Below are 12335 nucleotides of genomic sequence, written 5' to 3'. Positions count from 1 at the left end.
AATATTCAATAAAAATATAAAAATACAGGCTACAAATCTTATTTAAAAAATATTTACGAGGCAAAAGATAAAATCTGATATTTACTTAATTGTCAAGCTTTTCCCTCATTTACGAAAAATATCAACGAAAAGATACGTTAATAATCTCGTAACAAAGCTTTTTACGTGGCATGTAAGAGTAACACGTGTGTCAATATCAGCGCCAAAAATCAGATCCGTGATACATGACAAATTGTTCGACTTCGGTCGTTAACTATTATGTCGGAGCTCCGTAACATATTAAAAGTACAGTAATGAGTCTCTTTCATAGATAGAAGACGAAATAATATATTACTACGGTCTTTAGATACATCAATAACGAAAATAAGGCTAATTAGTAAATTATGTATGTAGGTCTTACATTTATTTGCTTAATAAAAGCCATGTTTGTGAGTTCGTGCGAGAAGTCAAATAGGTTTTATAATGAGCCTCAAAGTGTGTGTCGTCAAACAAAGCAAATGGAGGATTCAGAAAACAGAGGAACACCTGAAAATCAAATTCCAGTGGCCAGGAAGAAAACAGTTTGTCTCACTACGGGATATTTAAAAGGGCATGCCTTTTTTAACCTTAGTTAACCTAAGCACGATTTTTCCTGGGTAAAGCTGTTATAGAGCAGAAACGATATGAATTATCATTGTTGATAGTGTTGTGTGGTAAATTTATGAATGAAATTTTATTTCTGCATCAGCTAGCTTAGTATTTAATTTATAAATAATAATCATATTAAAATAATTGCATAAATGTGATATACAACCAACTATAGGTACTTCACAATTCATTGGTCTTTAAATGATGAGAACCGGTAGCCATTATTTAACCTAATACGTTGACAGTTACATTCCTTGAGATATCGCAACCCGTTGCAGAAATATCATAAAAACAATTTGGAAACATTCATCATGTCCATGTAGAAAAGATTTCATATTTACAAAAGTTTTACAATTAAAAAGTATACTGATTCTCCTATACAGTTAAGGTTAAATTCAGCATTCAATTCAGTAAAGATGATATGCAAGCATTGTTACGAGAAAATAACGCACAAATGTGGTAACACAAAAACAAAGCACAAAATATGGATAATATCCAGGGCAACAATTGCGAGGACATTGTGTTATGGCCACATATGGCATGAACTCATTAACGCGCCATAGTCGCAGCGTAGCGCAGCTAACTGCCGCAATCCAGGTCTTAACGGAAGGTAATTTACCATCTGCCATTTGTGGGCGTTTGCCACCACTGTATTGCTTTTATGGAGCATATTATATGAAAAACGACGGCAAACCTCCGCTGCAATGCTTGTTCTGAGTGCAACATGGAATATATGTTCACTGACTTATGTTACACCTGATAATAGGCACGTAGACTGGTAACGATTATGTCAACTAAGTTCTATAAAAGCTACTTTACTAAGCAATAATTTCAATATATTACAGCAAGCGCTCGAAGTAGTAAGAACTGTTACAATAAATGTTGTACAGAGGGGCGAAGGCATAAACATGCCGACAAAAAATGTATGAAGATACCACTAAGACGAACACGTAACCCATGTTACCTCTGCCTTAAATAAGACAAATATTCTTTTTACGCACGTGTTGTCACCCTAATAAGTTATCTAGTTTCTTTTGGCAGTGATAAATAGACACGGCCAGACATTACATACCGGTATCACCCTAATACTTTGGTGCTGAATATTGTTACGAAAATCATGTTTTATTTAATCAATTAGTTCGTATCCTGGTTTGTGATATTTTATTATTTTCCTCCTTAACGTAGGCTATTACGCCATTTATAAATCACAGAACTAGTGATATTTGAATTGCAAAATACAAGAATATCTAGATATTGATATTTATACAGAGCTTTACCTCAACAGAACAAATTATACGTTTAAAATGCAAATACTATTTGCAACTAAGGCTATGTTTTCTGGACTATTACGGGAGTCATCTCTACTTACCTGTAATTCCACCGCCGTCGCACGAGATAGCGATAACGTAGTTCCGTGATTAAATCGCTTTCAAAAGACAAATTCTGGTTAATTAACGTGGTATAGGATAAATTACCGAGGTCTTGTCGGGAACGAATTGAATCGACATCCCATTTGGTTAGATTTACCTACCATTTACTGGGTTTAGGGTACTGTAATGTTGGTGTTTTGGATGTCGTGGTCATTGTATGAGACGTATTAAATCATCAGATGTAACTATTGTCGGCTTCGTTAGTCCGTCGGCGACACGTGTAATAAGATAAGGTAACGCCCGCGTTGTGCCCCGCTAGAACAAAGCGGTTCCGACGTCACTGTCACGAACAATACCAGCAACACGCTCACTGTACTGTCCTCACCCACTTATTATCCTGTTGAACTATGCTTCACGCCATTATAGAGGATACCGATATTCGATACACCTATGTTAATGTTTAAAACTCAAGAAGAAAGCTCTGAGCTTCCTCAGTTTCAAAAAAATATTAAGTTTTTGACTGTTGCCACTAAAGTAGCAAAAAAACAATTAAGATCAAAATTTGGTACAGTGAAAATTTTGAGAGATTACTAATTTATTGCAAAAATATTTTTCTTTTGCATTATTTGTATGAAAGCCTCAGTGTAGTCTCCTTGGCCGATTTTATTATGCATCAATGCCTAACCGAACTACGTACAGTTTCCCATTTCAAAATAGATCAAAACTGTACTATAAATGTACTTGTTCAAGCTTATCTTAGAAACAATATAAAAGTAAGATAAATATTTAAATGCTGAAATTGAACGGAATCGGGAATGAGATACATTTCCAGCGAAACTGATACGTACCATCTTAGGCAAACGTGTTTTGTAACTGCTCCCAAATGATGCAAGTCTTATTGTAACAACTGGTCTGTTGTAAATAATTAGATCACTGATATCACTGTGTTCTCTATACATTGGTACAGCTGTTCAACTGTTAAATAAATACTCCATTGTTTAACTAAAACTATAAAAACAAAGCTTTTAGAACCGAACATAATTGATTGAATCTATTTGAAAACTAGGTTAAATCTTGTTTAAAACAAAAAGGCTTTTTTTATTGTTCATACTAATATTGTAAACACAGAAATAATCCTTTTTTATATAATCAATAGTACTAAGTTTAGTAGAAGCTTTTAAAACCCATAACTAAACTGAAAACCAAACTCGGGAGCTCCATTTTAAATATTTATTTAGATGACGTCTACGTTTATAAGCATCGGAATAAAATATCGGCGGAACTTTCAATTTAAATTTTAACCTTAATCGCTGTAGGAATAACGACTACTTTGCCATGTCACCAGAGTTCAATGAGAGGCCCGACCTTAATAAATATGGATATAAATTAGAGCTCTCACTTTATACCAACAATACAAATTGACAATAAGAATTTCAGCAAAATCCCTAATTACAGTTCATTACCAAATCGTCAGGAGGGATCGGAGTTTTTGAATTCGGAAGTTGACTTTGAATGCTTGAATGGACAATTTATGCTGGCGAAAAATTGTATGGTTCCAATGGGTTCGCATTTATTATTTATTGGTCTCATTCTTCCATCTTCGTCTATATCTAAAGCACAATAATAAGGTAAAATGTTAGCACTTAAAAAAACCATGTTATTGCATTTCGATGAAGTAACTTATGCAAAAATTGAAAGGCGAAGAGCTAATAAAAATAGCAAAAACTTTTGTAGGCACGTCTCTCACGTGGATTCAGATGATTTCGAAAACCACTCTTCCAGGAATTCTTTCTAAACTAAAAGCCAAACCGGAGTTTTGCGAAATATTTTCGGCTTCAATAATTCAATAAAATACCTGGTACTGCACATTTCCGTACCCATAGCGTGTATATTGCCAATTCGATTAGTACTATTGAATCCCATGGGTCAAGCTTGGGCCATTAAAAATTCAGCGGGTATTCACGATTGTTGTACCAGAACCTTTACTATGTAGGTCAGTAAGGTAGTTTACTCCACTAAAATCTATTCTGTATTGTTATTTGACTCAAAGGTATTTGGTCCGAAGATATTCGCCTCTGCAACCTCGTGGCGACATTCCTTGCCGACAAATTCGGTGTATCGTGGTATTCCAAGTGTCAAGCCAGTTGACATTCGGAGCTCTTTACGAAAGGGGTCGTCAAGGGACTATCTATCACTAGCTGTCGTTTTAGATTAAATATCTCGAAATATTAAAGGTAATAACAATGCAGCCTTCATATAACAAGAGCAACATATATTATTTTTACACATCTTTCATGTTAAGAAATTCATATATTGAACAATTATTTTTACATATTTGCTGAAATTATGAGATTGAATTTATAATCCCATATAATAGCATTATCATTTATACTAGACTATTTCACTACTATATCTGATTGTAGCTTTTACGCAAAAAGAATGGTAAGTTAAAGTATTTCAATTTAGCGGAGGAGACGATATGCAAAAACTTACTAAGGCATAGCCAGAAAATATCTTCGTATAAAAGCGGAAGGTATAGGTACCCTAATAAAATTATGGTAACTACTTACGATAAAGCTGGTTCGGAAAATTACAATAATAAAATGTTCTGCGTCGTACCTGAAAAGAGAAACCATGAAAGTAGCGTCGTTTCAAGAGCAACGATTTCAAGAATTACGATCAAAACATAAAAAGATTATAAACAAACGGGTGTATCCACGTTTAGTAGGCGCTATCGCAGACCACAAGCCACGAGAGGCACATATTTAACGCTCCAGGCTTATCTCAAACGAGGCAGGGCGCGCGGGCGCGGGAAGAGGCACGTGCTACAATATCGAGCCTATCTTTCTACTAATGGCCTACATGTGAAAGGTGAATAGCTCCATACTAAAGCGGAACGGGGGATAAGCTACTCGCAGACGAGGATAGATGACGATTTATTAAGTTATCTAATCTTTATGATACCGTGTGAACACAACACGAGCTAACATTAAGAGCACAGTGAATGGATAAACACGGGAGTATACGTAAACATTTTAGATGATATCGGAAGCTAAACAAAAACGGGTCGAGTAATGTTTATGCAAAGCAAAAAGCATTAGAGGTGCGACCATCAATTACATACGTTATAACGGGCGCTCGCAACCGTACTGTACGCGTCACCGATGTCCATTTGCGATGAAACATGTCGGTCTAATTAATGGACACAGTCTATTATGGCATGGATACCACGTGCTGTGGTTACTCATGTATCCGGATCTTTTCTAAGAGCGTCATTCATACTAATATTATAATTGGGAAAGTATCACTGTCTGTCTGTTTGTCTCGCTTTCAAGCTAAAACTACAGAACTGATTTTAATGAAATTTGGTACACAGATATACAGCCAGAACAAGGACATAGGCTACTTTAACTGTAAAAAAACAGTTGTAAGAGAGATTAATGAGGGGTCAAGGCCACATTATATCCCGGCGTTCCCACGGAATCGAGTACCACTGCGCACTGTAAACTGAAGTCCACGCGGGCGTAGTCGCGGGCAACAGCTATTTATGTATATATATATTATGTATGATCCACATTCCGAGATCAGATTTAGAGTGTATGTCGTGTTCATGCAGTTATGTTTAACTGCATCGTACCATATAATGAGTGCCTTTTGCATTTAGTCGCCTACATTTTCGGTATTAGTCATTTGAAATACAAAGTAAAGATATAATTTTGAAATTCGTAGAATCCGAGGGACCTTAGCGTGTACTACGTATAATAAATTACTACGTTGAAAAGTTTTAATGTATCTTGCGTGTTGTAAAGAAACATAATTAACATTAGCATGGTATTAAATAAATACAAATATGAAATTAATGGTATGGTGTTTTAGTTAGGCTTATAGACTATTGGATTCTCTTAACATTTCATTAAAAATAATTCACTGACATATCGAAATTGAAGAGTAAAAAATGTAATCTGGCTTTATAGTACAGCGAAAAGACCGCAGTTATATTCAGATATTAAATTACATACTTCCGATAAGAAAACAGGAGAGTATAAAACAGTTATTATAGGTACCTAACATTGAACAAAAGAAGAACATTCCGAACGAAACAAAACTGTCTAGCACAGTGACACATATATAAAGATGACATGTGCCGCGTACAATGCCAGCCCGTAATCATCAAACACATTACATTGTCATAAGCGTCATACTGCATTAGATAATCAAGATCAAACCTTAATTGATTTATTCGTAATTAAATATATATACATGAAAGGAAGTGAAGCAACGGTTGGCACGGCCGATAATTTGTTAAGTGACTTTTTTTCAGTATCGCGAGTCCGACACGTAGTTGAAAGATTTTGTTATCCTTTAGGTTTTGTACCCACGGGTAAAAACGGAACCCTATTAGAACCACTGTCTGTCACATGAACCGTGATTCTCAGACAGTTGAAATTATCAATGATGATGAATTTCTGTTGCCAATTTCACACTACCTACATACTGCATACCTAATAAAAATCAAGGTTAAGCAACGGATGTTACCACCATGAACTTAATGGGTGACCATTTTTATTTTAGCATATTTATACTTACTGCACCCCGACTCTCGCGATTCTCACTTGACCAGTTTTTTATTCAACGTTGTCCTTAAAGGATAGAGTAGTAAATAATATAGCTTTAGTAGTGAAGCAATATGAATCATGCGGTCGATTGGTGGGGTGATTGAAGACAACAAGGGCTGGGCTGTTGTCGGGGCGCCTCGGCCGGACCAACGGCACCTGAGTCCGGCTGGCGACGAAGCGCCCTAATGGCCTGTCGCTCGTCCATCCGCGCCCGTGATTGATCGACACACCCTGTGACGTGTGCACACACATCGCTTACATCGCCTCCACGATATAGCGCGTAATCCATCACAAATTTCAAATTTGTGCCATCAATGCAAGTGCAAAAGTCAAGCTCTGTCAGTGATTATTATAAAACTAGCTTAAGAAAATTATTGTGTTAATTAAACACCGCGTTCAAACGAAGATATTGGATAGCCTACATAATTTCGGATGTTAACGATAGCCTATTTTTTAATTACACGTTGTTACCTTTGGAATTTAGTCATATCAGTCCCATATAAGTGGAGATTATAGTTAAAGAGCTAAATAATATAAGGAAATTTATACCTTTATTTATTTATTTTCTAAATCTAAATTTTTATGTGTTTATTTAAACATTAGAATACGTTAACATTGTTTCAACATTTTGAATAGAGTAAACACAATGCACTCTCTTGAAAAGTATTCTGTTGGAAACGTAGGTTTTCAAGTGTAGGTAAACGAAAAACGAATAAAAGTCTTTCTAACTTTAAAAATAAAACGTTTTAAAAAGTTCATATCTAGAAAACGTTGGAACAAGTATTCAAGCAGCAATCTCGTATTTTAGTACATAAAGTACAGGCAAAATTTAGGTTTTATTACAAAACTTTTCTACTCCGGCTATACGACAATTTTAAAGTCCTTTCTTTTGTAATAGACAAATTAAATTAAATGCTTCTTGGACGACAAATAAAAGACAGAAAATTATATTAAACTCTGCTTTAAGAAATAAAACTATTAAATTAATATGATCTTTGAAAGCTTGAAATCCTTTCATTCTAAAATTGTTTTTTGTCAAATAGTATTATTTTCTCAACCTGTAAAGAAGCTAATTATCTTAAAGAAATGAAAAAAATACATTTAGCTTGGGCACTAAACAAAGCTGATAACGAGTTTTGCAGTAACAAGGCCGACTTGCTCGAGTGGAAGTGATCAATTTTCTCAACAATTTCACCGTCATCTTGAATCTTTTCAGAGGCACAAAACATTTAGCCAATTCAGCGCACAGGGGCCGACCGTGATAATAGAGCCTGTTGGCGGGGAGGGACAGTCATCACAAACATAAGCCATTAGCGTATTGTTAGCGTCTTTTCAAATGTACCCTCCATTTCGGGCTTTTTGTCGAGTATCTTTGAGTTTCAATATCAAAATACATTTCATCATAACGGAAATATGATACTGGAAGTAAACAGAGTACCGACAATCGTTATACAAGATATCATAGACTACATTGCCTTTCAATGTAATAGAATGTTTAGTGAAATCATAGAATTGTCGCGTTGAATTCTATGTAGGGATATAGTAGTGTATGCCTTTATGGCAACCAGATAATCCTCGGTATTACTGTACATTAATGTGCGCTGCGGTCGTTGAGAAGGCTGGAACAGGTAAACCTGTGTAGCCGCAAACTCATGAACAGGTCGCGTGCGGCCGACAGACGATAGCGGCGTGAAGCCGGCCATTCTCCTCTGAACAAAGCTCCCCTGATCTAATCAACGCAACAATACACCTCGGATAACTCCACAATTGAGCTGGAAAATAAACCGTCCGCCACCCGTGCCAACACATCCGATATTTTAAATTACAAACAATATACGGAACGGATACAAACGAGTTTATTGTAGGCTGTGTGCGTCCGACAGCTGTTTTAGATAACGTGTGACCTCCCTAGAATAAAAGCTTTCACGAACGATTACACCGACAATGATGTACCCTCGTAACGTAACACGTAAACAGTTTTAAAATAATTATATGTTATTGTTATCAATAATTCAGTGGTTTGTTTTCTTTTATATGTAATGTATAGATACCACAACGTAAACACAAAGCAAGACAAGAATGAAGTTCGACATTCATTTTTGGACAAACAGATTATATTTTCTTTCGGAATATAGGTTTCTTATATTCAAATATGATCATAATAACTACGAATAAGAAACCTTCTTTTCTTTTTCTTCGTACCATGAATGCACAACCGTGTTTGAGATGCTTTTATATGATAAGCAACACAGAGTTCTAGGCAGTTCTATAACAATCTATCCCGCGAAACGTTTTTAAACGTCTGCTTAAACACAGAATGAAATATGGCCCCTCACGAATATAAAGAAAAAGAGTTCCCATCTCCTTTTATTTATTCGCCTCAATAGCTTTGATCTTCGGCCCTTTGAAAACGCCTCTCAAGATTCACAAAATACGTTAAATAAATGGTTTTATATTAGAGTATTCAACGTCGAATAACTGGATGAAATTTAAACAAATGTACGCATTCATATTGCGATTAAAAGGCGATGACAAGGCTAATTTGCAAATTTACAAAAAAAAGGATCAAATGTTTTTAGGGACCATAATTGCATATATTAGTGAAAGCTAATGGACAGGGACTGGTGAGCAATGGGCAAAATCGTCTGTTCAATTAAATAATTTAATACACCAAAGGAAAAGATTTTGTCTCCTCTCTTCGGCTATTCATATACATATTTTGACTAGAGCATAACCCAAAAGCGATGATATCATTCAGTAAGTTTCATTTCGACGCTAGGCAGGTAGGTAATTCATAGAAAACCACTAGACCTTCAAAATGTACAATGACTAACAAACTATAATTAAACTGATGACTCATAATGATAGATCGGACCAATAAGATCGTTCGTGGTCACGGGCAGTCGAGTCAGTCAAGTAAATTATAAGTCTAATCCGTTGTTACTTGTTACCAATGAAATTCTCAATTGGCTCACTGGCGATCACTGTACCGAACATCAAACCAAACCTGTTCCTAAAACATTTAATAGAACCAATTCCCACTGAAGTTAGTTAAGCTACTGCATACCATTCAAATTTAATTCCGAGACCAATGAATTCCTAAAGCGGTGTATCGATATTACCTTGCCTAGAAAGCTTTTTGTAAATTGAAAACAGGCTGAGGTTCGCAATGTCTAAATAAAGTTAGCTAAAAAGATTTGTTGAATAGTAAGTTTTATTTCAGCCTAGTTGTACCCACTAGAATACTTAATAACTGCGCGCTATAAGAAATAACATTCCACGTCGAAAGTTTCTTTAATTCTTCGTCCACGGCGTTTATCCATTTATTGTAAATCATAGAGCAAATTATTAATTTTGGGAGAGTAACTTCGGGAAAGCAAGCAACTTTACACAATTGAAATTGTATTCATTGACCGGATGAATGCGACATCTTTGCGAATGTGGCATTAATTTCGATAGGCTATTGTGTTATGCAATACAATCCTTCCTGTCCGTTCCGGGCTCGTGGTCTAGAGCTGTGAGATGTCCGACGTCACAAGCGGGTCGAGTGTGACTGACAAGCATGCGAGATAATGCGATCGCTGCCTAAACAAAGCGACGGCGCCTGATTTAATCAACGATTCTATACGAAGATCCTATGTAAGCACCTATCCGTCGTTGACAGATATAGAAAGAGGGACGTGACGCTTATTCGTAATTAAATTCAGACGTTATAAATTATGTATACGAGTAATAAATCGAACATGGTTTGAGTGTCGAATCTTTAATTTGAATTGCCACTTTATTTTACATTTTTATGAGAAAGCTCGTTAAAGTTATGCAGTACTTAAATATAAATAGGAGGGTCGCTCAGCTATTTGTGATTGTTTAAGAGGTACTTAAATGTCGACACCGAAGGATCGATATAATTTACTAGGAATCGGCTGAGCTTTGGCCAACTTTTATCTAAGTACCTCAATACAGTATGAAAATTGTAGTGTTTTGTAGGAGAAATTCTATATTTTTTTTACCTGCCGGCACAGCGTCAGTCGGTGTCATAAGCGTGCCATGATGTGTAATGTTTACGACGTCGTCAGGCGGAGAGGAGCGCAATTGAGACGTTACGTTGTTTAGCGTGTGGTTCTGTGGGCCCCGTAACGAGCGCGCGCAACTTGCTTAATGCACGCGACAAATTACCCTCCGGAACACACGCGGATGGGTCCCCCTTTCCTTAATTAACGTATTTTGTCACTTTATAAATTGACGAAAGTGTTTGTTGTTTCATGTCTAATAGCCTTCTTCCTTCAAAGCATATGGTTAGTTTTTATAAATTTGGCCTAAAAATTGCATTTATTTTTAAGTAATATAGAAATAGAAAAATATAATGACCTTGTTGTATTATCTGTCAAAACAAACATTAACTCCAAATTAACATGTATGAAAGAAATTAGTTTAAATTAACTGGTAAGCTTTTAATTACTTTAACCAGTAAAATTCCTGCGATTGTCTACTCAATGAATGAAAAAAAATTAAAATAGACCTTATGAGTGCTCAAGTGGTACATGAAAATATTCTTCTGGTGAAGAATTCATCATTGTTTCATGATGATACACTTTATACTCCAAGCATTGCATCACACGGCAAAGAATGAATGACAATTGATTAGAAAGTTGCTATTTATTTGTAATTAATGTACATGATATTACTGGTGACTGGTACATGATATTAAGTCAGAATACAACTAAGTAGGTACCTATACTATTGTACTATATTAATAAATAGAAGGAAGAAATCTGTACTTTTGCCCGAGGAGACCGCTTACCTAGAGTAAATTCTAAATCTTGCTAACTTTTGATGAGTCAAGTATCACTTTATACAATAATAGAGACATGCTAAATTAAATATAAGTCAGGTTATAAAAATTAGTTGAGTAACCTTTAACTTTTCCATGAATTATATTGTTTTTCATCTATTATATCTATATTGTAATCCAATTCCTAAGTGTGGCAATTAGAAAATCAGGTACAGTAAATACTAAATATAAAGCAGGCAAATACAATGCCCTTAGGTAGGTGCAATAATGAAATTCTTCAAAAGCGCAAAATATTGTCAATGTCATAAAGAATGAAAAAAAAATATGACTAATATATTGTTTCTGCTTTTTTTTGTTACTACAGCATTCTGCCACAAGGTACGTCCAACAGAGTCTATTTGCATTCGAGGATATGTACGAAACAAACAAAAAACACTAATAACCGATTAGATAAAAACCAAATGTGACCGATAATAACAAAAACTAGGCGATTCCATAACCTTAAAACACAAATAACCACCACCACAATCAATAATAACCTCAAGAATTCTAAAAAAAATATCAAAGCTAAACAAAAGTTTCTTAAAAATAAAAGAGGTGAGTGATGTTTGTACCTTTCAATAAGCTTCCTCTACGATGACGGAATCTTCAAAAATAACATACACAACACAAACTCAGCAGTATTTAAGTCATATGAACACATGGAGTACACCAACATACACATAAATCGATCTGTTATTTTAATTTGTTTTCATTATGATTTCCCGTATCATATCGAAAATAATGCGTCCTTTCAGCCACCCACTCTCTAACCACGACATTATTCAACTCAAACGTTTTATTGTTGCAAGTGATTGTCAACACACGTTTTGTTAAATCTGCGTTGGTTCAGTCTTTTGAGATTACACAAATAAATGTTTTGTGTGTCAT

At 35.4% G+C, this 12335-nt stretch overlaps 1 protein-coding gene across 1 annotated transcript in view; it reads right to left on the bottom strand.

Moving 5' to 3' along the window:
• The window catches only part of LOC113502524 (bifunctional heparan sulfate N-deacetylase/N-sulfotransferase), an 85506-nt gene extending 73264 nt beyond the window's left edge, over positions 1 to 12242 (bottom strand). Inside the window, exon 1 of the mRNA XM_026884129.1 lies at positions 12020 to 12242. The gene's annotated coding sequence lies outside the window, so the exon portion shown is untranslated. The remainder of the gene's footprint in view (positions 1 to 12019) is intronic.
• Positions 12243 to 12335: the final 93 nt, after the last annotated feature.

This window comes from Trichoplusia ni, chromosome 17 (genome assembly GCF_003590095.1).
Source record: "Trichoplusia ni isolate ovarian cell line Hi5 chromosome 17, tn1, whole genome shotgun sequence".
In the NCBI taxonomy this organism is placed as follows: domain Eukaryota; kingdom Metazoa; phylum Arthropoda; class Insecta; order Lepidoptera; family Noctuidae; genus Trichoplusia; species Trichoplusia ni.
Note: the sequence above shows the minus strand (reverse complement) of the source record. Positions and strands in the feature narration are given on the sequence as shown.